The sequence below is a fragment of the Aotus nancymaae genome, unplaced genomic scaffold, assembly GCF_030222135.1.
Source record: "Aotus nancymaae isolate 86718 unplaced genomic scaffold, 86718_ANA_hifiasm-v0.15.2.pri h1tg000010l, whole genome shotgun sequence".
Taxonomy (NCBI): Eukaryota; Metazoa; Chordata; class Mammalia; order Primates; family Aotidae; genus Aotus; species Aotus nancymaae.
This window is the reverse complement of record NW_026988421.1, coordinates 75915831-75943171: the sequence shown is the minus strand read 5'-3', so window position 1 is coordinate 75943171 and position 27341 is coordinate 75915831. Positions and strand designations below refer to the sequence as shown.

At 44.8% G+C, this 27341-nt stretch overlaps 1 pseudogene; it reads right to left on the bottom strand.

The window, feature by feature from the left end:
* Positions 1 to 11454, bottom strand: part of LOC135273926 (SH2 domain-containing protein 4B-like) — a 42859-nt pseudogene extending 31405 nt beyond the window's left edge.
* Between the last annotated feature and the right edge of the window lie 15887 nt (positions 11455 to 27341).

Genomic DNA, 27341 nt, shown 5'->3' with positions numbered 1-27341 from the left:
TTTCTAAGCCATTTGTTAAACACAGCCGTCATTAAAACTTAAATGTAATAGGTTAGGCACAGTGGCTCACACCTGTAATCCCGGTACTTAGAGAGGCCGAGGTGGATAGATCACCTGAGGTCAGGAGTTCGAGACCAGCCTGGTCAACATGATGAAACCCCGTCTCTACTAAAAATACAAAAATTAGCTGGGTGTGGTGGTTACACGCCTATAATCCCAGCTACTTGTGGGGCTGAGGCAGGAGAATCGCTTGAACCTGGGAGGTGGAGGCCGCAGTGAGCCAGGATCGCACCACCACTACACTACAGCCTATGCCACAAAGCAAGACTCAGTCTTAAAAAAATAAAAAGTTAAATCTAATAATTGTACAATTAAATAAATGTTATTAAAACAAGGATAATAAATACTCATAACTCCAAAAAAAAGAAAGAGTATAAATACTAGATGTGTATTCCAAGAGGCCACTTGGCCCAAAGCCTCACTCCTAAATCTGAACCTTTCCTCCCATAAGTGACACGCGTCCCTCAGCACAGACAGTGGAGGTGTCCTGGCAGGCGCCACAGAGATTAAAGCAGTGAGGCCATGGGGACCCGCCCCATGGGGCAGCCACAGGAGAGGGGCTGATGAGGGGGCCCTCTCACTGCCTGGGCCTGCTGACCTGTGTGCACAGCTGCTTGGGGCTCACTCCGGAGTGAGACCACTGCTCCCCTGTTGGCTGCACGCAGACAGCCCGAAGCCAGGCTGCACCATGGTCCATGTGGCTCCGTCAAACGGGCCTGAGGAATAAATTCTAGGTTTCTTTTAAGAAGTATAAATGGTGAGAAGGCTTTTCTAACTATGCCCCCAAATTTAGAAAATATAAAAAAGGCCGGGTGTGGTGGCTCACACCTATAATCCCAGCACTTTGGGAGGCCGAGGCGGGCGGATTACCTAAGGTCAGGAGTTCAAGACCAGCCTGACCAATATGTTGAAGCCCTGTCTCTACTAAAAATACAATTAGCCGGGCATGGTGGCACATGCCCATAATCCCAGCTAATCGGGAGCTGGGGCAGGAGAATCACTTGAACCCGGGAGGTGGAGGTTGCAGTGAGCCAAGATAGTGCCACTGCACTCCAGTCTGGGAGACAGAGTGAGACTTTAGCTGGAAGGAAGTGGGGGAGGGGGAGGGAGAGGAAGAAAGGAAAGAAAGAGTATAAAAGAAAATTTGACTTTATAATAAGAATTTCTGCATGACAAAATATTTCATCATGAAAATCAAAAAATAACTGCCAAATGGAGAAAGAATGCTTATCACTGACAAAAGAATCCTCTTCCCTAAGATTTAAGGAGTTCTTAGAAATCAATAAGGAAAAGATAAAACAATAAAAAGAATTTACAGCACATTGTGCAGTAGAATACTATGCACCTGTAAAAAAATAAACCCTAAATAAAATGTAAGAATTGATATGAAAAGCCTTCTAAAAACTAGTTAAATGAGGGAACGCAGTCAAAATGCAGAACCCCATACATAATACGCAAACTTTTATACAAAAAAAAGAGGAGGAATAAGGCCTTTCATGTTGGTAATTTCAAAAACAAAGTGGGCAGATACATAAAAACTAAGAATCAGTAGTTACCGCTGGAAGAAGAGGGAACAGAGTAGATGGAGGATGAGAGAGCGAGTCAGCCACTTCTCAGTATCCCTTTTTAAACCTTCTGGTTTGAGAATCTTATACTTGACAAGAAAGGAACAGGTGGGAAGGAGGGAGGGAAGAAATGAAAACATCATCAACCATCCCTAGACTGCAGGCAAAGGGAGAAGAAAGTTATGAGTAACCCCAAACCCCAACTGAAGCAAAATTCAGACACCCCTTCATTATCTGGGGGTGACCAGACTCTTCCGCAGATTACCTGAGGAGCCGGCAGGTGCTCACCACTCAGCCTCTGGCCCTTCTGGGGACGGTGGTTGTTCAGCAGTGGTAGGGGGAGGGGAGCACCCAAGAGGAGAGAGGCCAAACCTTGGGGCTGGCCTAAGGTGGGGACCCACAGGTAGAAGGAAGAGAGGTTCCCTGCAACCTCCTAACCTTTGGTCCTGGCACTTTTGGTCACCTAAGTGCCCTTGCCAAACTAACCATCAGGGAACACAAATGTGTGTGAGGACCCTCCTGCATCCATCCGTGCTAAACTGCAAACCTGCCACTCCAATTGGAGATAAACCGGCGCTGCCTGGGGTTCCGAGAGGCAGCAAGCCGAGGTGTCCAGGCTGCCGCCATGCTGCACCCATCTGAGGTCTCATTACAAGTTCTTAACCTGGGGTCTTAAATTGTATTTAGACTCTAGGTCTTAACCTAGAGTCTTAAATTGTATGCAAACATTCTAGGTCTTTATATATGCACATTTTAGGGGAAAGAAGGTATACAGCTTTCTTCGGATTCTCAGAGGAATCCTTGGTCAGGCACGGTGGCTCACGCCTGTAATCCCAGCACTTCGGGAGGCCGAGGTGGGCGGATCACAAGGTCAAGAGATCGAGACCATCCTGGCCAACATGGCGAAACCCTGTCTCTACTAAAAAATACAAAAATTAGCTGGGTGTGGTGGCGCACGCCTGTAGTCCCAGCTACTAGGGGAGCTGATCTCCTTGAACCCAGGAGGCGGAGATTGCAGTGAGCCAAGATTGCACCACTGTACTCCAGCCTGGTGCCTGGTGACAGAGCAAGACTCTGTCTCAAAAAAAAAAAAAAAAAAAAAGGAATCCTTGACCTTAAAAAGGTCAAGGCCCCCAGAAGTCCAAAGTTATTACAATTCTCCAACCTCCACACCGCTCCTCCCTCTCCTATCCCAGACTGGGACTGAGGTCCAGAGGGGAAATGCTAGCCCCAAATTGCACAACAAATCTGGGGCAGAACCGGGACTGAGACCCCCGTGTCCCATGCCCTAATCCAAGGCCCCTGCCCCAACCACGCCAATGCGGAGCCCCGACTCACCTGACGGTCAGGGCGAGGGGCGGCGGCGGACCCGGGCCCGGGAGGTGATGGTAGAGTCTTGCTTCCTGCTCGTGGCTCTGGCCGAGCTCCTGGAACATGGAGCTGAGGCCGGCGACCGTGCCTTCTGGATAGCACGGAGCGAGTGGCGTCGGTACTCGTCCCGGGCGCGCTGGGCTTCGCGGCTCCTCTCCTCATCAGCTGCCTTGGACCGGCGCACTGGAAAGAGGAAGACAGAGCGTTAGCCCGGATCCGCAGCCCAGGCGGTGCACTGCGCCAGCTGAGACAGAATGTATGCGGTTGGTGAAAAAATAATTGCCGTATAATGGCAAAAATCGCGATTACTTTTGCACCAATCTAATAGTTCAGCAACCTCAAGTTTCACCTGGCTGCAAGGAAGCTCAGAACCCAGAACAAGAGGGCAGGCCCTGCCCAACCGTAGCAGCAGCCCTAGGGCAAGCCTGTCCCTACAGAGGTAAAGACAAGTCTGTCCCTACAGAGGTGAAGATACCCTGACAGTTTAGGGTTGTCTGATTGTTCCTGTGACAACATTCCAGAATGACCAAACCACCCTAGGATAGAAATTTCCATCTCCCTATGTATTTCTTCCTGGGAGTGCTCTCAAATCCTCTGCTCACTCAGCTCACCTGTCAAGGTGGCCAGCACCTCCAGACACCACCACCGTCACCCACATTGACGGTGCCAAGGCTTGGTGCCTTCCCTGTATTATCTCACTAGGAGACTTCCCCAACCACCCAGGGAGGGCATATCACCGTTTCTGCTTTATGGGTGAGGAAAGCAGCCTCTGGGAGGTTAAGTAACTTGCCCAGAGTAAATCGTTAATAAGGGGCAGAGCCCGGATGGGAATCTGGTGTGCCTGGCTCTAAATCCCACATAGCTCTTTCCACCCCATGGTTCCACCACTCAAGCTACCTTCGATTTAAAACCCTGTGTATCTGACACCAAAGCTCTCACTCTGTCACCCAGGCTGGAGTGCAGTGGCGCAATCACAGCTCACTGCAACCTTGACCTCCCAGGCTCAAGCAATCCTCCCACCTCAGCCTCCTGAGTAGCTGGGACTACAGGTGTGCACCACCATGCCCACATAATTGTTTTAATTTTTTGTAAAGACAGGGCTTCACTATGTTGCCCAGCCTGATCTTGAACTCTTGTGCTAAAGTGATCCTCCCACCTCAGGCTCACCAAAGTACTGGGGTTATAAGCATGCACCACCATGCATGACCTCTTCTATCTTTTTGTGCTCCTCAAGGAAGGGGCCTGTCTCAGCCAAGTGGCCATGAAAAGACATCTGTGTGTTGCTGTTTCTCAAAGGGAGGCCTGAGACTGGGAAAATGCAGAAAAGGGAACAAAACCCATTAGAGGCAAATTCTGGAATGAAAACCAATTATTTCCTAGTCTCTTTGCATCTTGGCAGGCCCCTATCTGCCTCTAAAATCCAATTATTTTGCAATTTGAAACTCTTGCTGGCCTTGTTCTTCTAATTGTACCATGCTAATGACTGCCCCAGCCCTAGTGGGTCACCTTCTCTCCTTGGAGTAAAATCTTAGTCTGTGTCTATCTAATGACACTCAACACATGCACAGCAGGCACCTACCAAGAACTGTGCTCTCTGTTAGTATTTGCAGGATAAAGGTCAGTTGCCCTGTTCTGAAAGAAAACATTTCTACTTCACAAGTTGTCAAAGAACCCTTTCTGGGAACAGAACATCTCCCAGATCTGAGGAAGGCAGCAGGAAGTCTGTCCCTCAGAAGGTATTTATGGAAGTGCCCCCATGGGTGTCCCATGCAGAATATCGACTAGGCTGTGAACTCCACGAGGGCAGGTGGAGCGTTTGCTTTGGTCTATTCATTGCTGTATTCCAGTGCCAAGAACGCAGTCCGCAGGTGATACACATTTTTGTATGACTGATTGAACTCAATTAAGTATTTAGCGCTGCCCTAGGCCCTGAGCTGGAAACAAAGATAATAGTGAAACAAACCCTTCTTTCAAGGCACTCAGAGGTAAGCTGGGAAAATAAGACAAACAAGTATCTCTAGCATAATGAAGAAAGTAGTGAGCATCATTTTTAAAAGAGACGAGTAAAGTACTGTCAGAGTTTAGGAGCAGCAGCCTCGCATTCTGCCAGGGAGCCAGCAGCCATCGCAGGAGAGAATTTGACTGGGTGTGGGAATTTCAGTAAGAGTTCTCCAGAGAAGGAATGAAGAGGCCATTCCAGAGAGAATACTGAGGTTTCAGTGGTTTGTCACTCCTTATGTTACAAGACTTCAAGACACCCCTCTCTCTGGCCTCCTATCTTTGTGCTCCTCAAGGAAGAGTTTGTATCTGCCAAGTGGCCCTGAAAAGACATCTGTATGTTGCAGCTTCTAAAACTCAAAAGGGAGTTCTGTAAGTTCCAAACCCTAAGAACATCATGATACCTGCCTTGCATTGTGACAAAAGGCTCCAACAAGGTCAGGATGTCCCGGGATGGGCTTTGCAGTCATTAGACCACAAATTAAAAATTAGAAGCTTGTGCCCTGCAAGGACCAGTGACTTTGGGAAGATTACAGCCCCCTGAGAGACAGTGACATTCAGTGACAGACAGATAGGCAGGTTGCAGAAGGAAACTGTATGCAGACTAGGAAGCCTCGTTTTTGGAATCCAGACAGGTGGGGCCCCGAACCATTTGTCACACAAAGACTAAATCCATTCTCCTAATGCCCAGCTCTAATCTTACCATTCTCTTCCTCAAAAGCCTTCAGGAGCTCTCACTGCATATAGAATAAAATACAAACACCTTGGCCTGCCAGGTAAGGCCCTGAGAAGGGCCTTGTCTGCTTTCCTTACTTTCTCAGCTCAGTGGGCTCCTTCCCCAGCACACACACACACACTCTGCACTGTCGCTCCACCACGCTCCCACCAAGCTACAAACCTGCCTCTGTGCAGCTGTGTTCACCAACGCAGACCAATCCTGGTCAGCTCAGAAATCTCAGGCTCACCCTACTCCCCTGCCCAGACAGAAAAGGCTCAATGTCCTATAGAATTCAGATGATCTGGTTACATCTTGCAGAAAATTAGGGGGCATGGTGGCACACGCCTGTAGTCCCAGCTACTCGGGAGACTGAGGCAGGAGACTTGCTTAAACCCAGGAGACGGAGGTTGTAGTGAGCCGAGATCACCACTGTACTCTAGCCTGGGCAACAGAGTGAGACTTCATGTCAAAAAAAAAAGAAAGAAAGAAAAGAAAAAAGAAACAAACATATATATCAATGGAATAAGGTTAAGAGTACAGAAAGAGACCATGAGTGGTGGCTGACACCTATAATCCCAACACTTAGGGAAGCCAAGGCAGGCAGATCGCTTGAGCTCAGAAGTTTGAGTCCAGCCTGGGCAACATGGTGAGACTCTGTCTCTAATAAAATACAAAAAAATAACCAGGCATAGTGGTGCACATCTAGCTACTCAGGAGGCTAAAGTGGGAGGATAGACATTTGAGCCCATGGGGCAAATGTTGCAGCGAGCTGAAATCACGTGACTGTACTCCAGCCTGGGTGACAGAGTGAGACCCCGTCTCAAAAACAAAAAAAGAGAGAGAGAGAGAGAGAAAGAGTACAGACACATTTTTGGTGAACTGATTTTCACCAAGAGTTCCAATACCATCCAATGGAGAAAGAACAGTCTTTTCAACAAATGGTCCTTGAACAATTTGTATGGCCATATGAAAAAGAAGTAGGAACCCTTGAAAAAATTAAATCAAAATGGATCAAAGTCCTAAATGTAAGGGCTAAAACTGTAAATCTCTTAGAAAAAAGATAGGTATAAATCAATGTGACCTTCTCTGGATTAGGTAATGGTTTCTTAGATATGATACAAATCATAAACAACCAAAAAATAGATAAATTGAACTTCATCAAAATTAAAATTTTTGTGCTTCAAAGAACTATCAGGCAAGTAAAAAGATAACCCAAAGAATAGGAGAAAATATTTGCAAACCATATTTCTGTTAAGAGATTAATATCCACAGTATATAAAGAACTCTTGCCACTCAACAATGAAAATTCAAAAATGGGTAAGGAATTTAAATAGACATTTCTCCAAAGATGATATATAAAGTCATAAAGCACATTTTTAAAATGCTCAACATCATTAGTAATTAGGGAAATGCAAATCAAAACCATGATGAGATGTCACTTCACACACACTAGAAAGGCTATGATAAAAAAAACACAAAAAAAATTACAAGGGTTGGCAAGAATGTCAAAAAATTAAATCCCTTGTACATTGCTGGTAGGGATATAAAATGGTGCCGTCACTTTGGTAAACAGTCTGGCAGTTAAGAGGTGACTGGATCATGAGGGCTCTGCCTTCGAGAATGGATTAATCCTTTCATGCATTAATGTATTAATGGGTTCATGGGTTATCACGGAAGTCGGTTAGCTATCAAGAGAGCAGATCTGTATAAAAGCCGGTTTGGGCCAGGCATGGTGGGTCATGCCCGTGATCCCAGCACTTTGGGAGGCCGAGGCAGGTAGATCACCTGAGGTCAGGAGTTCGAGACCACCAACATGATGAAACCCTGTCTCTACTAAAATTACAGAAATTAGCCAGGTGTTGTGGCACACACCTGTAATCTAGGGAGGCTGAGGCAGAAGAATCACTTGAGCCCAGGAGGAGGAGGTTGCAGTGAGCCAAGATCATGCCACTGTACTCTAGCCTGGCGACAGAGCAAGACTCCCAAAAAAAAAAAAGCTGGTTTGGTTCTCAGTGCCCCTTCCAACTTTGCAACTCCACGTGATGCCCTGCACTGCCTCAGAATTCTGAAGAGTCCCCACCAACAAGAAGGCCCTTACCAGATGCAGCCCCTCAACCTCGGACTTCCCAGCCTCCAGAACTCTTAAGAAATAAATTTCTTTTCTTTATAAGTCACCCAGCCTCAGATATTCAGTGACAGACATATAAGATGGACTAAAATACCACATGACCCGGAAATTCCACTCCTAGGCATATAGGTAATACCCAAGGGAACTGAAAATATACATTCACATAAAAACTTGTATACAAATGTTCATAGCATCATTATTCAAAATAGCCAAAAAGTGAAAACAACCCAAATGTTCATCAACTGTTAATGGACGAACAACAATGTGGTATATGCATATGTTAGAATATTATTCAGCCATAAAATGGAAGGAAGGAATGACAGCTGCTACCTGAATGGACCTTGAAAACACATGCCGTGTTCCTTTGTCACCAAGTCTTTGCCCATCCTGGAGCTGCCACCTACAGTGCCCTCCCCAGCCTCTTTGACTTGCTTATTCCTGTGTCACCAGCAAGCCTCGCTTCATGACACCTCTTCTGGAGCCCCACCAGGATAGCCACGTTGTATATGCTACATTTTCCCTCCAAGCCCTTAGTCTGTGTGTGTGTCTATCTGCTGCTCCTGTTGATGAGTTTCTACAAATAACGACCATGATTCCTCATCCCTGGATCCCCAAGGCTTAGTACAGAGCCAGGAAATTATTGGCAACTCAGTAAACATAGAATACAAGACAAGGTCTCACTGTTAGCAATGCTGCAGTGCTGTGACATGATCAGAGCTCACTGCAGACTGGACCTCCTGGGCTCAAGCAATCCTCCCAACTCAGCCTCCTGAGTAGCTGGGACTACAGGTGCATGCCACCGCCATGCCCAGCTAATACTCTTTATTTTTTTTGCAGAGACAGGTCTCACTATATTGTCCAGGCTAGGATTTTATTTTTTTAATACAAGAAATATCCCCAACAGGCAGGTAATCTCTTCAAGGGTGAAACCTAACTTACCCTCTAAATTCTTAGCAGGACTGAGCACATGGCCAGGCCCAGGTAAAGGCTGATGGGGTGAGTGAGTGAACAGAAATGATGACTGAGCAAATCAGCAGTGGGAGGAGGTGGGTGGGAGGCAGGACTAGGTCTCCTGTCCGAGGCACAAGCTCTACTCACGCTGTTCTTCCCACTCTCGCTCCTCTTTCTCACTGGCTTGGCAATGCAGCTGGGCCTGCTTCAGGGTCCAGTAGAGCTCCTTTGCCCTCTGCTCTTCCTGGAGGTGAATCTGCTCTTCTCCTCGCTTCCTCTCCTCTTCCTCTTTCCTCTAAAATATCACCGGGACAGAACAGCACAAGATGACCACCACACTTTAGCAAGAGGAGAAAGAAATACCACTGGGGCCAAGAGTGCCTCAGTGGCCTCTCCAGCCTCAGTCCCTACAGGTGTGAAACTGAAATTACCCAGGAATCCCATACACAGTTGTTTTTGTATAAACACAGAAATTGACCCTTCTAGTCTTAAAGCTTGAAACTTACATTTGTTTGATCTGAATTCCTTCCTCAGGAAAGGATCCCTCAGACCTCTCAAAAAGTATCAAATCACTGAAACTCAGCAGATCACCACAACCAGACAATGAGATGCCTGACCCCTTGGCCAGATGATTGCTTCCTAGCCCCTCCCTAGTTCTTGCTTTTTGAAACATTGTTAACATTTCTTTCCTGTTATATACAACCCTAGTTTTAGTCAGTTAGGGAGATGGAGTTGGATTTGAGACTGAGCTCCCACCTCCTCTGCAGCACCTGATTAAAGCCTTCTTCCTCAGCAATACCGGTCATCTAGGTGATTGACTTTCTGTGCAGCAAGCAGCATAGAACCCCTGGTGTTTTACTAATAAAGTGGTGGTGATCGTACCACCTAACTGACAAGGTGCTGGTGAGGAGAAAATGGGTTGAAACGTGGAATGCCACAGAATACTGCACACCCATAAAATAGAAATGTCCTTTGCAGTAACATAGATGCATCTGGAGGCCATTATTGTAAGTGAGCTAACACAGAAACAGAAAACCAAATACATGTTCTCACTTACAAGTGGAAGCTAAACACTGGGTACTAATGGACATAAAGATGGGAATGACAGACACTGGGAACTACTGCAAGTGGGAGACAGGAAGAGGGGGAATGACTGAAAAAGTGCCTATTGGGTACTGTGCTCACTACCTGGGTGATGGGTTCAATCGTAACCCTAACTTCAGCATCACACAATATACCCTTGCAACAAACCTGCACATGCACCCCTGGAATCTAATATAAAAGTCTAAAAAGAAAAAAAAACCCAGCTACTCAAGAGGCATGAGAATTGCTTGAACCCAGGAGGCAGAGATTCCAGTATTGTGCCACTGCACCCCAGCCTGGGCGTCTCAAAAAAACAAACAAAAAAGAAATATGTGGAACAATGTGTAAACTCCACACCTTACTGCAGAGGTAAGAGGATTCTGTGCCATCCTGGCCAGGCACTGGCATGCCAGGTTCACACCTGTAATCCCAGCACTTCAGGAGGCCAAGGTGGGCAGATCACCTGAGGTCAGGAGTATGAGACTGACCTGGCCAACATGGTGAAACCCCATTTCTACTAAAAAAATACAAAAATTAGCCAGGCGTGGTGGTGTGCACCTGTAATCCCAGCTACTCAGGAGGCTGAGGCAGAAGAATCGCTTGAACCCAAGAGGTGGAGGTTGCAGTGAACCAAGATCGCCATTGCACTCCAGCCTGGGTGACAGAGCAAGACTCCATCTCAAAAAACAAAAAGAAAAAGAGGACTCTGTGCCATCCTTAGGTGTACTTTCATTTTGGAGGAAGAGGGAAGGAAGATACAGGGAGGGGTGCCTGGTGTCTTCCTGAAAGCCAGAAGCAGGGTATGATTATATCTTAACCTTAAGTCTGGATAAAGTACCTTAAAAAGAGAGTAGATTTGGGGGCCCTAAATCTCCCATATCTGTCCCACTCCTAAGTGCTAAAAAGGTTGTGTCTGTGTGGATTTTCTTTTACCTTTGTTTACATCAATGTAACATATATGTGTTAAACATGCATTATGGGCCACAGGCTCCTAATGAAAACTAGCAGTCTCTAAATCACTTCACCAGAACCCAATCCAACCAACCTTAGACCAGTGTCTGGAGGCCACCATTTTCAACTATGTTAGCTGTTCCTTTGTTTGGCTATGTTCATATGTCTGATTAATGCTGCTAATCCTTGATTTATCAATTTATCAATCTAGATGTTAAATCTTGCCTTTCTTTTTTGGCACATGCATATCTAGCACTTATATTTTCCCACAGGTGAACACCCATACTCCACACTTTTTCTCTCCTCAGCCTCACAATAAATTTGCATCATAATTTGTGGTTAAATCAATAATCTGCATCAAAATACTTGCCACAAAGCCAAATAAGGCACTATTTTCATCAATTCCAAAAAGTACATTTTTTTAACTTTGTAACATCTCTGAAATTTGGATGTGTTTTACAACTTACAGCTTGCCTTTTTAACAATAAACACTGTTTTCCTCTTAAAATAATGATATGTTTTGCTATTTGTAAGGCCGGTTGCCTCGCCGGGAGCTCGGACGCAAAACCCACCCCTCTTTTATCCAAAAGCTCGGACAAGCCCGGATGAGCTCGGGCAAGCTCAGACATGCTCGGGCATGTTCCCTTCTCCCGTGCTCGCACAGCCTGGCCTTCCCTTAAAGAGCCCAGTATGCAAACAAGGTCTTGTAACCCTAGCCTCTTGCAAACCAATAGCAGTCAAGTCTTATTGACCAATAGCAGTTGAGTCTTAATAGCCAATAGCAGCCAAGTCCTGTATGCAAACAGAGCCCTGTAACCATACCCAATGGTAGTCCTGCTTTGCCCACACCCTGCTCTCCCAAACCAATTGAGCCATTTCACTCCCTGTAAAACCCCATGTCTGAGAGGAGTCCGTGCGACTTCTCCGGCCCCTCCTGTCAGACTGCAGAACCTCACCCGGGAGCCTGAATAAACCCTTCGTATTGGATCTTCTTGTGCTGGCCTCAGTTTCTTCCTTTAAAACTCAGCGAGAACAAACTTTACACTATTAATCGTAACTTAAATTCAGTAAAATATGATAATATGACAGCCTTTTCTTTCCAATCATTTTTTCTGGTTTTTCATGGGTTAATACATCTCAAAGCTGAATATTGAATTTTCCCAATTTTCTCCCAGATGTAGTCAGTCATTCTCTGTGTTTAACCATGTGCTTTTTCTTACAACAGACAATACAAAAGTTATCTTCTCCCAAGGGACACACCACCCCAGTGCCACCTTTCCTTCTCCAATCTGCACTGGTTACTACCTCAGCCTCCTCTCCATCCACCCACCAACAACAGACCTCTCAGCCTTCCTTGGCTTGGAGTCCCACTTTCTTTCTTGGTCACTCCCTCGTTTTACAGCAACATATAATACTTCCCAGGTAAGAATGCATAGAGACTCTTTCTGAGCCTCGTATGAAAATGTCTATATGCCACATTTACATGTAACTGCCAATTTAGCTGAGCACAGAATTTGATTAAAAATCATTTTCCTGCAGAATTTTTAAGACTTCTTTGTCTTCTAGCATCCAGAACTACCAGTCTGATTCTCATTCTTCTGCACAAGGCATTTATTTTTCTCTCTGAAAGCTCCTGGGGTCTCTTTAACACTGATGTTCTAAACTTTTTAATATAATGTACCTTGCTGTGGATTTTCTTGCATTGATTGTGTGGGGCACTTGGAGGTACTTTAAGTCTGGACTCCCTTATCTTTTCAGTCAAATATATCTTTGCTTAGGATTTCTTTGATAATTTCTTCTTTTCTCATTTCTTGTTTTTCCTGTTTGTCAGATAATAGTCTTCTTGAGTTGATCTTGTAACTGCCTTATCGTTTTTCTCTCTTGCTTTCCATTGTCTATTTTTTTTTTTCTTTTTTGAGACAGACTCTCACTATCACCCAGGCTGCAGCGCAGTGGCACGATTTTGGCTCACTGTAACCTCCATCTCCCAGGTTCAAGCAATTCTCCTGCCTCAGCCTCCTGAGTAGCTGGAATTACAGGCGCATGCCACCAATCCTGGATAATTTTTGTATTTTTAGTGGAGATGGGGTTTCATCACATTGGCCAGGCTGCTTTCAAACTCTTGACCTCAGGTGATGCACCTACCTCAGCCTCCAGAAGTGTTGGGATTACAGGCGTAAACCACCATGCCCAGCTCTGCTGTCTTTTTTGTTCTATATCCTGGTTGATTTCATCAACTTTATCTTCCAAACCTTTTACTGAGTTTTTTATTTCACCTGTCACATGTTTAATTTCCAAGCTCTCGCTCTTATTCTTTGGTTGTTCTTTTCTCTTCATTGCATCTTGCACTTGTTTTATGAATATAAGAACTCATTCCTCTGAGTATTTTAGAGCTTTTTCTTCCAACCTATTCTGATTTAGGTCTGTTTCCTCTGTGCGTGTGTTTTTTTTTTTAAGTTTGTTTGATTTGGTGCCTGTCATGCATGTGAAATATTTTCCTTGACTGTCTGATGTTCCCTGACTATTCATATTTAAGAGAGAAGTAAATATCTGAATAGGAAACTCAGAGAGCATGCTCTAGGCTTCATTGAGAGGAGGGCTTTTCTCTAGGGAAATCATAGGAGGAACCAGCCATGTTGCAGGACCCTCAAATCTAGAGGCCCTTTCTCTGAGATTATTCAGTGTCTTCTCTTCTGTCCTTCCTGGATGGTGTCATCCCCAGCATTCCAGGAGTTGGAGGGAAGGAGGCTGCCGGCAGGACTGCCCACACAAGCAGGGCCCCTGGCCTGAACCCCATGCTTCACGGAACCCATGCTTTAAAGCACCTTCTTTGTAAATTTCCTTCTCAAGTCCCTTCTAAGGACTGGCCAGAAATAGTCCCCCAGGAATGGTAAGGGCAGGTGGTGGTGTCCAGGTAAGGTGCCCCAGGCCCACAATAGGTTCTGAATGAGCCCAACTCCCTGTTTCTTTCCTTCAGAGTACTCTCTGACCATCTCCCTCATGAAGGGGTTGAGCAGATGTCCCAAGGAACTCCAGGATTTATATTTATGGAGTCATCATGGGGCCCAGTGCAGGGGTCCTGTTTCCACAAGGATAGCCTAGCAAGCAGATGAATCCTGACCAGCACAGTATTTTTAGCACAGGGTCACATGAGATTGGGTCACCAGAATAGCACAAAAAGGCTGATTTTATGTGACTCAAATTTTTAATATAAACAAAGACTACACAACAAAATATCTGTCAGCTCTGTACATTCTAAGGGCAACCCTGGCTGCAGGTTCCATTATTCAGAGTTCGGAGCTTTCCTTAATCCCCTAGTTTCCCACCTTCTCCTCTCCTGCTCCCTTCACTCTGCCTGACACCCCAACCCCCCAACCTTTCCCTTCCAACTTTCCCTCTTCTTCTGGCCAGAGGGAGGGAAGTGGTAGACTGAAAAAAAAGATGAAAAAGTATTTGGTAAACGATTAGAAAAAGCCACTTACCTTCTTTAGCCCTTAATTCCCAACCCTTAGAGAGTAAGTCATAAGGAAGTTAGAATTTTGTCTACTTTTAGCATTAAAAATTTAATCATTGAATTGAGAAAAGTTGTCCATCTATGCCAGGTCAGAAGCAACAAATGTCTTGTCATTTTTAAAATGAGGGAGTAAAAATGTACAGTTATCTCCTGTTATCCACTCGTTGATCTATTGAAATAGTACCAAAGGACCCACCCTGGCCCACTGGGGTCTCCCAGGCAGGAGCAGGTCTCAGGGAAAATACAGTCAAGGCCTGTCAGAGCCAGAAGAACATCAACTGCGTGCTGCTACTTCCTTATGTGGATAAGGAGTGTATCCATTTGCTCAGGCCACCATAATGAAGCACCACAGATTGAGGGGGCTTAAACAACAGAACTCTGTTTCCTCAATTCTGGAGGCTGCAATCCAAAGTCGAGGTGTGGCAGGGTGGGCTTCATGCTGAGGCCTCTCTCCTTGGCTGGCCGCCTTTTCGCTGTGTCACTCACAGCCTTCCCTCTGAGTGTGTGCCTGTCTGTGTCCAAATCTCACTTTTTATAAGGACAGCAGTCATATTACAATAGGGTCTAACCCACTCAATCTCATTTTAACATAATTACTTGTGTAAAGACCTTATCTCCAAATATAGTCACATTCTGAGGTCCCGGGGATTAGGATTTCAACATATGGATTTTAGGAGGGACATAATTCAGCCCATAACAAAGAGATTGGAGCCTAGGAATGACTGGCATACAGTGGATAAGTGTATGACTGGCATATGGTGAATCAGCGGCCCTTAACCACCTCAGATTACAATGCAGTGTTCCTACTTCAACTGGCTATGACTAACAGGAAGCAGCAAGTTAAATGATAGGGCCACATTCAATCAATTCTCCTTCACCTAGAGAGTAGGACACCACCCAGGGAACCAGAGGCCTACAGCAACCACCGATCTCAAAGGAAGATGACCAGCCATTTACTGTGATCAAGGCAAACTCTTTACAAGGATGGGGACGACAAAAGAAAACATTCTGCAACTACAAATAAACAGCATTACATGTGGTTTTGCTAAAACAACTCGATCCTCAAGGCTGTAACTGCCTAAAACTTCTCATTGTTGTTGCAACTATCAGAATTCTCTGACCAATCTGATCCCACTGGAGAAAGCAAACCAACAAAAACATTTTTTGAGGTTTAACAGCCAAAAGGCCAGATATGCAAACACTCCCCTTCTACCTAGGAATTAATCACCTTGCTCTGGCTGTCCAAAGCCCTCTGAGCTGTCCAGCTTACTCAATCTCCCTTCTCCTGATAACCCATCAGTAACAGGAGCCCACAGAGGTCAGGATCTGCCTCAGTCCAGTGGAAAATGTCATCAAGACAAATGCCTTTTCTAAAAGATGAGAATTTTTTTTTAAATCCAAAGCCCCCCAAGCAACTGAACAGGCCTTTTCTTGGCCAAGGGGACCCCCAAGAAACTTTAAAAACTGAGTTCCAAGCCATGATAGGAGGGGAGGTCAGACTTGCCTGAGCAACCACCATTAGGCTTTCTTCCCTGAGGATAAACAGAAATCAGCCCTTTTGAAAGACTGATTTCAACCAACAGCCTGATGCTGCCCCTCCCTTTTTGTGGTTTTGACACAACAACCAACCCATTCCTTCCTGATAAGAGACCACCAACCACAGAGTGGTTCCAGCCAGTCTACAGAGGATGCACCCTAAGGGCCTTCATGTCCTCCACTTTGCCTAACTGTAATAAGTAGACTCAGTTAACCTGGTCAGCATAAACTCCTGTCTCATTCTTCCCTGCCTCAAAGTGCCTGCTTCCAGCTTCTGACCAAAGGCTACACTTCCCAGCTTGTCAGAATAGCCACCTGCAGGCCGCAACCTTTATGAGAAATAAAGCTCCGCTTTTGAAATTTATGAACTTCATCATTTTTCAGGTGACAAAGGCATCCTTATTTTTGTTCTTAGTCTGGCCCCAGTAACACCACAGGGAGATGATGCACTCCAAAAAGGCAAACCCAAGCCTATGCTATTCATTCCTACATTGCCAGCTCACAGCACAGGGTATAGCAGATATCAGAGACTCCATAAATGCTGATCAGAGATATGCAATGTCAACCATGTCTATTCCTTAATAGTAAAACTGGGAAGAGGTGGGGGTGAGAGGAGGGAGGGAGATTGCAAGTACAGAAGGAAGGTCACAGGACCCCGGGTGGAAGGAGAGCACAGCATGTTTATTAAGCCATGTTTTGTGGTCTTGAGCAGGAGAAATGTCCAGAAGCAATTTTAGAAGTTAAGAAAGCATGAGGAAAATAAACGCAAATTTTATCTGGCCTCATTATCTCCTTTTTTCTAAAGAAGCACTTTTATATGCACGTAAATTATACTCAAATGTCACCAGCCACAGCAGAATGGTTTTTAAAAGCCGGTTTCCAGCTGTCTGCATCTTCAGAGATCCCTCCGTAATCCCATACAAAGATTCTGGGATTTTTTTTCCATTTTCAGAAAGCAGTTGTCATTATTACCTTTTCCCATGACCTGAAGAATTAGCAGAACCTGCCTACCTCCTTAACATGAGCTGCCAAAAGTAAGCCCAGCCCAGCTCTCTCCATCACCAGGCTTCTCATCCAAGCTCTCTCCTCTCCTCCAGCCTCCACCCATCTCCCTTCTCTGCCAGGTAAAAATCCTCAATGCAGCCAATTAAGTACTTCCTCCTCCCTACAAGCCTATACACCCTCCACAGCTCCCTACAGTGGGAAGGTGCTGCCATCTTGCCATCTTGCCATCTCCCCATCTCCGGCCTGAGAGTTGGATGCCTTTGCTCTTTGCTTTCCCTCATCCCTGTTGATTTCACCACCACCATTTTGCTACATCCGTCCCTTTCTCTCCTTCCTCATTGTCACAGACTCTGTCCAGACCCTCATCATTGACCTTGACCATTGCAAAAATTTCCTAACTAGTCACCTTGCCTGAAAACTCATCACTTGAATCACACCATTGCCATCAGCTGTGCTCCTAAAACTTGATCTGACCACACCCTTCTTTGTATAAGATCCTGCTTTGCCCATAGAGGATAGTCCACCCCCTTAATATAGCATTTAAGAGCTTCACACCCTACCTTTCCAGACTTATGTCTGGCTCCATCCATCATGAACTTTCTATCTCTTCCTCCAGCAAACCATTCATCATTCTACATCTCTCCTTTCCATCTCCTGTGCTTACTCATGCTGAGACCTCTAAAGTTACTCCTTTGCCCTCCATTTTAGTCCCCAGGGTGTGGTTGGGACTACGGGTTGCTCATGGAGTTGTCTCTCTCTCTACCCTGACACCCTGTAAGCTTTTGAGAGCCTGTAGTTTATTTCTCCTCTCCTCCCCCACAACAACCAACCTCTCTTAGGTTTTCAGGAATAAAAGAAAGTATTAAATGAAGGTTGTTGGGACATTCCTACAAGCAAGATTCAGAATGTTAGAACCTTACTGTTGAAAGATACAATAAAAATTATTTCACTTCGGGAAGCTGAGGTGAGTGGATTGCTTGAGCTCCAGAGTTCCAGATGAGCCTGGGCAACATGGCAAAACCCCATCTCTACAAAAACATACAAAACTTAGACAAGCATGGTGGTGCACGCCTATAGTCCCAACTACTTGGGAGGCTGAAGTGGGAGGATGGCTTGAGCCTGAGAGATGGGGAGGTTGCAGTGAGCTGAGATTGTGCCACTGTACTCTAGCCTGGGTGACACAGCCAGACCCTGTCTCAAAAAATAGAAAAGAAAAAAAATTATCTAAGCCAATCTCTAACTCAATGCATAAATCCCTTGGTGAAGCTGTTTTAGGTTGTCTACTTGAGTAACAAATTACCAGAAAATCCAGTGGTCTAAAACAACTACCATTTTATTTGCGCATGATTCTGCAGGTTAGTAATTCAGGAAGGGCTTGGCTAAGTGGCCCTTCTGCACCATGTGGTATCAATTGAGGTCAGTCACTTGGTTGGGGTCATTCAGTGGGATGGGCTGGCACAACCAAGGCTTCACTCATGTGTCTGGTGCATCAGTGCCCCTCCATGTAGCCTCTTCTTCTCTGCATGGCTAGCTTGAGTTTCCTTACGGTATGTGGTCTAGGGTAGTAGGGATTCTTATGGGACAGCTTCCAAAAGTGAACATTGCAAGAGCGGGAAAAGTAGAAGCTGCAGCTCTCTTATAGTCTTCCCTCAAAAGTTATATCAGGCCAGGTGTGGTGGCTCACGCCTGTAATCTCAACTCTTTGGAAGGCCCAGGCAGGTGAATCACTTGAGGTTAGGAGTTCAAGACCAGACTGGCCAACATAGTGAAACTCTGTCTCTACTAAAAATACAAAAATTAGCTGGGTGTGGTAGCATGTACCTGTAATCCCAGCTACCTGGGAGGCTGAAACAGGAGAATCACTTGAACCCAAGAGGCAGAGGTTGCAGTGAGCCAAGATCATGCCACTGCACTCCATCCTGAGCAACAGAGTGAGACTCCATCTCAGATTTAAAATAAAAAAGTTATATCAGTCATTACTACTGCATTCTATATATCACAGCTAGTCACAAGGCTGGCGCAGCCCAAAGGAGGGGGGAATAGATTCCACCTCTCAAAGGGAGGAGGGGCAAACAATTTGCTGCAAATCACATTCAACCTATCACAGAAACCTTTCAGATCATGTTTCAGCCTAGGCTTAACTATTTCCTGTGATGAAGAATTCACACAGCAAAAGGGCAGTGCACTTACAGGCAGAGCAAATGGAAAATACCTCAGCTCATGAACCTGGACCATTCAATTCCACAGTCCTTGTTCTACTCTTGCTGACAGATACTGCCCTAATGAGCCTCTCCTAGGCATTTCTGAGACTCTTCAAAATGAAGACATACCAAATCAAAATTACTATTTCCAATAAAGTTTAAACATTTACATTTAGCAAGTTAATTTTTGAAACAAAACAAACACATAATAATCAGAACCTGCCATGGCAATAACATCCACAGCCTGTGGGTGAAGCCCTCAGTGAACTGAGAGTCTGGCCAGATGGCCCTAATGATCCTCCCTGAGCCCCATCAAGGAACATCCCACAATTTCTCACCCACTGTATCACTGAGGTTCTCAAGGAGAACTTTGAGCAGAAAATCTCCACTGGTACCTTAATCCCTTCATGATCTCCTTGTGAGCTCAGCCCCACCGCTCCAGCTCCACAGAGCCACTCTTCCAGTATCTGGGGCTCAGCCCCTATCTGGGAAAGAGGAAGGCCAGAATATTAGAACAGGGGCTCTCTCGGTTAGAAAGAGATAAAAACAATTGGTTTTCTCCCCCAGAAGACTTAAATAATCATATGCAAAATCCAGCAACATACACTAAGTATCTCTCCACTGTGGGTTGGATTTGAAATACTATCATGGAATTATTGTTCATTTCAATAGGTGTGATAGTGACTTTTGTGGTTGTGAAGGGAAATGCCCTTCTTCATAGGAGATACATACTGAACTTCTTAGGTTTTGATCAGGAAGCTGCAAACCAAGTTCCCAGAGTGCAATGGCTCGATCCCCACTTGCTGCAACCTCCAACTCTTGGGTTCAAGCCATTCTCCTGCCTCAGCCTCCTGAGTAGCTGGGATTACAGGCATGTACCACCACACCCAGCTAATTTTTGTATTTTTTAAGTAGAGATGGCATTTCCCCATTTTGGCCAGGCTGGTGTCAAACTCCTGACCGCAGGTGATCCACCTGCCTTGGCCTCCCAAATTGCTGGGATTACAGGCATAAGCCACCACTCCAGGCCTATTTTTTAAAACTTTAATGTCTTACTGGAACACAGCCATATCCATTTGTTGCTTTTTTTTTTTTTTTTTTTTGAGGCGGAGTCTTGCTCTGTTGCCCAGGCTGGAGTGCAGTGGCATGATCTTGGCTCACTGCAACCTCTGCCTCCCGGGTTCAAGCCATTCTCCTGCCTCAGCCTCCCAAGTAGCTGGGATTACAGGTGTGCATAAGCATGCCCAGCTAATTTTTCTATTTTTAGTAGTGATGGGGTTTCACAATGTTGGCCAGGCTGGTCTCGAACTCCTGACCTCAAGTGATCCACCCGCCTCAGCCTCCCAAAGTGCTGGGATTACAGGCATGAGCCACGACGTCCAGCCCACACCCATTTGTTTCTATATTGTCGGTAGCTGCTATTGTGCTACAATAGCAGAGTTAAGTAGTTGTGTGACAGAGACAGTTGGCTCCCAAAGCCTAAAATATTTACTATCTGGCCCTTTACAGAAAATAGTTTGCCAACCCCTGGGTTACAGTATAGTCATCCACGACTTCCTTTAAAATTGTTTAGTAAAACAATAGCAATGAGGAAGTGTATACAAATGTGAGTATGTAAATATTCTCCACTTAAATTCACCAATGGTTAACATTTTACCACATTTGCCAGAGAGAGAAGACAAATGTGGTAAAATGTTAATAACTGGTGAATTTAGATGGAGAGTATATGAATATTCATTTTATTTTTTTCAACTTTTCTTCATGTTTGAAATTTTTAAAAAATAAAATGTGTGGAGGGTAAATATTGCTTCATTTAAAAACTCAGAAGAGGCCAGGCGCAGTGGCTCATGCCTGTAATCCCAGTACTTTTGGAGGCCGAGGTGGAGATCACCTGAGATCAGGAGTTCCAGACCAGCCTGGCCAACATGGTGGAATCCTGTCTCTACTAAAAATACAAAAAAATTAGCCAGGCATGGTGGAGGGTGCCTGTAATCCCAGCTACTCAGGAGGCTGAGGCAGGAGAATTGCTTGAACCCAGGAGGAAGAGGTTGCAGTGAGCTGAGATTGTGCCACTGCACTCCAGCCTGGGCAACAGAGCGAGACTCCATCTAAAAAAAAAAAAAAAAAAGAAAAAAGTTTATAAAGTACAAAAATATATTGCAAGCTAATGTTAGTTTACTATTGAAGAGAAAAAATTTAAAAATAATTGTAGTGTAGCCTAAGTATACAGTATTTGTTAAGTTTATAGTAGAGTCTAATAATATCTCAGGCCTTTACATTCACTCACCAATCACTCACTGACTCACCCAGAGCAACTTTTACTCCTGTAAGCTCCATTCATGGTAACTGCCCTATACAGGTGTGCCATTTTAATCTTTTATACTGTATTTTTTACTGTTCCCTTTCTATGCTTGGATTGAAATACTTACCATTGTGTTACAATTGCCTACAGTATTCTAACATGCTGTGCAGGTTTTTAGCCTAGGAGCAATAGGTTATACCATATAGCCTAGGTGCGTAGTAGGTCATATCATTTAGTGTGAGCACACTCTATGACGTCCACACAATGACAAAATGGCCTAATGATGCATGTCTCAGAATATATCTCCATAGTTGAGCGATGCATGACTGAATATATGTATATGTGTGTATACATAGAATATATATGTGTGTGTGCATATATATATGTATACACACAGGTAGGGGTAGGCTATATTTAAGTATGCCAACAATAATTGAAACAGTGAGAAATAAATTTCTTCCAATTTCAAAAAAAAATGAGAGTATGCAAGTATTTATATTAATGCTATATTTTTGAGAGTTTATTTAATCAAGTAGTTTTGTGCTTTTTGAGAGCATGTTTCTTTAGTCAAAGACTTAAATGTTTTAGGAGATAAAGAGCTTCTTTCACCACATGTGAAAACTTGGAGAAACTGCAGAAGAAATCAAAGTAAAGTACTAGAGAGAAGATAAAATAGATGCAGGCACTTGAATGAAATGCTGGAATCATGAAGATGGGCAGAACGTACTGAATGAAGAGACGAATAAGGAGTCCCTTAATACCAGTCAAATGAAAGTCCTGGATGTAAAATTATCAGCAGGCTGGAATGAGCAGAAAAGAACAAGGGAACTATGTGTTCAATCCAGAGACCTGCAATGCAAGTTACTGGAGATAACAGCCAAACATATCCAGTACCTGTAGAACGCCTGTGGAACTCTCTTTTTGGTAACTACTGAGATCGGTTGGAGCTGCATCAGTTTCGCAAGGTACGACTAGTCAAATAATGAAAAGCATGAAGGGAAAATATTCAATGTGTTAATTATTTCTCTCCCTCCCCGACATGTGTATATGTAGAATATATATGTGTATATATATGAGGGTAGGGGTAGGCTATATTTAAGTATGCCAACAATAATCGAAACTTAGTGAGAAATAAACTTCCTCCAATTTGGAAAAAAAATGAGAGTACACAAGTATTTTCCTAGCTTGATATTCTAGAGTTAATGTGTTGTGACCTTTCAGTTTCCCACGCAACAGAAGCCACTTCAGACCAAACCATTGTTAATGCGTTTGTTCTCTACTGCCAGTGACCAGAGGGCTGTCCCTGGCTTCCACTGGGGAAGAGGTGAATGAAGGGCCAAGGGCAATGCTGCAGTACTAGTAGAAACGACTAATGGTTTCTGAAAAGTCAGTGAACTGGACTTCTGTGTATCTTCATGTTTTCTTTTAGGCAACTGGACAGTAAATCTTCCTCTCAAAGCTTTGGCAGCTGTGAGGATGGTTCTTCTTGCTGTCTTCTGTGCTGCTGCAGTCCACTTCTGGGATGAGGCAGAGCTTGGTGAATCATCTGTTATTGTTCCTGTTCCTCTTTCTTCTCCTCTTTCTAGTTTTCTCCTCCTGGTGGCCTTCTGGGCAATGTGTGCTATGGGGAAGAAAGCAGCCCGGCGGCCCTGACAGAAGTCTGAATCGCACGTATTCCAAGGCTCAGGGACTCTGTGCAGGGCCAGTGTTGAGTGACAATCTTGAGACAATAGTATTACAATCCTCAGATGGTCTGTGCCTAGTGCCTAAGAAAAGGGGGTGTCATCTGAAACTCTGAGACAAACGAAAGAGCCATAAAAAAAGGCACTCACAACCCCTATCTCTCACTGTATAAAAATCAACTCAAAATGGATTAAAGACTTAAACCTAAGACCTGAAACTAAATCTACTAGAAGAAAACAGAGGAAAAGCTTCACGACATTGATCTGGGCAATAATTACTTGCTTATGACACCCAAAACACAGGTAACAAAAGTCAAAATAGATAAATAGGATTACATCAAACTAAAAAACTTCTGCACAGCCAAAGACACAATCAATAGAGTGAAGAGACAACCTATGGCATGGGAGGAAATATTTGCAAACCACACATCTGATAAGGAGTTAATGTCCAAATATATAAAGAACTCAAACAATAGCAAGACCACAAATAACATGATTAATAAATGAACAAAAGACCTGAATAGACATTTTTCAAAAGAAGATATACAAATGGCCAAATTTGTATGTAAAAATGTATGAAAAAATTCTCAACATCATGAATTATTGGAGAAATGCAAATTCAAGCCACAGTGAGACATTACTTCACATATTTTTAGAAGGGCTTTAATCAAAAAGACAAAAGATAACCAGTGTTGTTTAGGATGTGCAGAAAAGGGAACTCCTGCACATTGTTGGTGAGAATGTAGATTAGTAAAGGTTTTATGGAAAACAGCAGGGGTCCCTCAACAAATTAAAAATAGAATTACCATAATCCAGCAATTTCACTTCTGGGTATACATCCAAAGGAAATGAAGTCATTATATCAAAGAGATATCTGCACTCCAGTGTGTATTGCAGCACTATTCACAATAGCCAAGATACAGAATCACGCTAACTGTTCATCAATGGATGAATGGATAAAGAAAATGTGTCATATGTACACAGTGGAATACTAGTCAGCCATAAAAAGGATGAAATCCTGTCATTTCTAGCAAAAAAGGTTGGAACTGGAGGTCATTATGTTAAATGAAGTAAGTCAGGCACAGAAAGACAAATCCTGCATTTCACTTATATGTGAAATCTAAAAAAGGAGAGGGAGAATATTAAGATATTGGTCAAAGGGTACAAAATTTTAGTGAGATGGGAAGTATACATTCAGGAGATCTTTTGTACAATGTGGTGATTATAGTTAATAACAATGCATTGTACACTTGAAAATTGCTAAGAGAGATTTTAAGTGTTCTCACCACAAAAATGGTAAGTACATGAGATAATGGCATATTGTAATTGAAGCTTTCCACAATGTACATATATTTCAAAACAAGCTGTGTATGATAAGTATATACAACTTTTATCTGTCAATTAAAACAAACACACACACACACAGAGAAAAAGAAAAAGAAAAGGCACTCACAGTGACGTACCTTGGCCAAGGAAGAGAATGCCCAAAACTGGTGTGTCCAAGACAGTTTGCCTTCAGAGCAAAGAATAGGAATGAATAACGGGCTGTGCATGGTGACTCATGCCTGGAGTCGCAGCACTTTGGGAGGCTGAGGCAGGAAGATTGCTTCAGGCCGGGAGTTGGAGTAATGAAGAATGGAAGAGCAGCAGGTGTGCAATGGAGTGGGAAAAGAAGCTGCAGCTTCAGCAGGAATGGTGAGGTCCACTTCAGGGCCACAGGCCCAGGGCTACCCAAACAGAGAGGCGTGGTTAGGGATAGGGAAGGCAAGGAGTGCAGGCTAGCCATGAGCACACGGGATGGCTGACACTGAGGGGCAGGGTTTTGATTGATGGGGATTGTGGGGATTTCATAGCTAGGGCTAAAGTCAGAGACTGTTGTCACTGTGACCCACATTCATGATGGCGCTTTGCAGTCTGGCCTTGGGAACAGGCACCGTTTCTGGCCCTGTTGGGTACTGCTCCCTCTAATTTCTTAGATGTCCTATCCCCCAAGCCTCACGGTTTCCTCACACACACGCATGCACCGGTCAGAACTCTGCTGAATACTTGTGGGATCCTCTGCACCTCTCCAGTGCTCTCTCCTGGGCACCTCTGTCCTCATCAGCACTGGATCTTGTGGACTCCAGCCCCCTGGGCTCTTCCTTCTGCGCCACAGCCTTGAGCTCTCTCAAGTCGGGATGGGCAACTTGTAGATTTCCCATCTCTTGGGGATCTTGGTCTTTTACAGCCAGATGCCAGTGCCTTGAAAACCTTTGATTTATATGTTATCTGGATTTTTGGCTGTTTTAGGCAGGAGAGTAAATTCATTTCCTGTCATGCAATCTTTTCCAGAAGCAGAAGAAAGCTTTTGTTTTTGACATGGAGTCTTTCTCTGTCTCCCAGGTCGGAGTGCAGTGGTACGATCTCAGCTCACCGCAACCTCCGCCTCCCAAGTTCAAGCAACTCTCCTGCTTCAGCCTCCCATGTAGCTGGGATACAGGCACCTGCCACCTCGCCTGGCTAATTTTTGTATTTTTAGTAGAGATAGGGTTTCCCCATCTTGGCCTGACTGATCTCGACCTCCTGACCTTAGGTGATCCGCCCACCTCGGCCTCCCAAAGTGCTAGGATTACAGGTGTGAGCCACTGCGCCTGGCCAAGAAACCATTTTTGAACTTGAACAAAGTCTACCCCAGTGTGTGCTGCACCCACATCACTCCTCCAAGCACACTGGCATGCACAGATGCTCTTAGCTAACATCTGTCCATCAATTCTCAGTTCACATGTCACCTCTTCAGCCTGCTCCTGGCCCCCTGAATTTGAGTTTTGCCATCTGCTGCTGTGCCAAGCTCCGTGGGACCCCTGTGTTGTGCTCACTGGACTTGTCCGCATCTCCCTGGGCCTAAGCCTCTGCACTCATCACTCGTCTCCTGCTTAGCACAGGTAGGGGCCGGGTGTGGACTCTGCAAACATCAGTCCAATGTGTGAATGAATGAAGGAAAGAAAAGCCACAGCTTCTCGCTCAGCTGAGCCTTTTGCGGACTGGGTGGGAGGCAGTTTTGGGAAAAAAATGAGCTGTTTTAGGTCTGGCCATGTTTTCCTGGAAGAAATTCCTTCTGGGAGCCACAGTTTCTGGGCTGGCTGTCTAAGTTCAGGGAGTTGTGCCTGTGAAAACAGAGTGATGTTTTATAGAGAAGATTTTGCCTTTTCCTTTGCTGGCATGTTTTCGCATGATAAAGTCATGGCCCAGTGAGGGGTCAGAATTGTAGCTCCTGAAGAAAGATCTGCCTTCTTGGCCATCTTCTTTGTAGGAGACAGGGTCTTAAAAGCAGATTGGTGAGTGTTCAGTATGGTAGCTGATGTCCAGGAAATGTTGGGAAATGCATTACTGATGACAACAAAGCCAGGCTCCCCAGGGAGGAGCGCTTGTGCAGAGTGATGTGAACTGGAGAAAATAAAGAGGAGAAAGAGGAGGATTGTTTTCAGGCAGGGCAGTGTAATCTGACACTATTTGTGACATAGAGGAAAGAATGTGGCTTTGCATCAGACAAAGCTGGCTGTAAACATAAGACCACTTGGGCTAATTGCTTCCTCTCTTGGAGCCTTGGCTTTGCCATCTGCTAAATAGGTTGTCTAGACAAAGGAGATGATGAATGGGAAGCACCAGCTCAACGCAGTGTGGGCTCCGTTCCTCTCCCTGCCTCTTACCCTCTCCCTCTCCCTCACAGAAGACGAGACAAGAGGGGCACCAGGCATGTCTGTTTCCAGAGAAAATCCTGTCTACCAGCCTATCTGGAACTTCAGGGAGTGGATGACACTCTGAGGACTCCCTGTAACTCACTGGTTGAGAAGACTCAGCCCAGAGGGGTGTGAACATGAGCCGTTTTGTTTCCCCCACTACTCTTCTTTTATCTATACTCTGTTGAATCTCCTTCCCATCCCTCACAGCATCCTGGTAAGATTCTGTAACTTTCAGGTATCTCTTGGATATTAAACCTTAATTTAAAATTATATTTTCAATCTCAACCTTGATTTAAATCTTATCTCCTTGGAATATAGAACATGTTTTCAACAGGAGCCCTGAGGACTGATTTTCAGGCAAAAGGAAGAATGTCACCTCACTGTACGTTTAGCCCCTTTATAGTCAAGGTCAGGGTGGGCTCCTGGGAGGCAGTCAGAGGCACCGCACTTCTTCTGTGTCCCTCAGCTGCTGGTGGCTGCCCAGGAATGAGGAGCTGGCTTGGCGGGTGGGAAGATGGTTGTGGGTGGGGAGGGAGCACGTTTCTTGCTCTCACTCC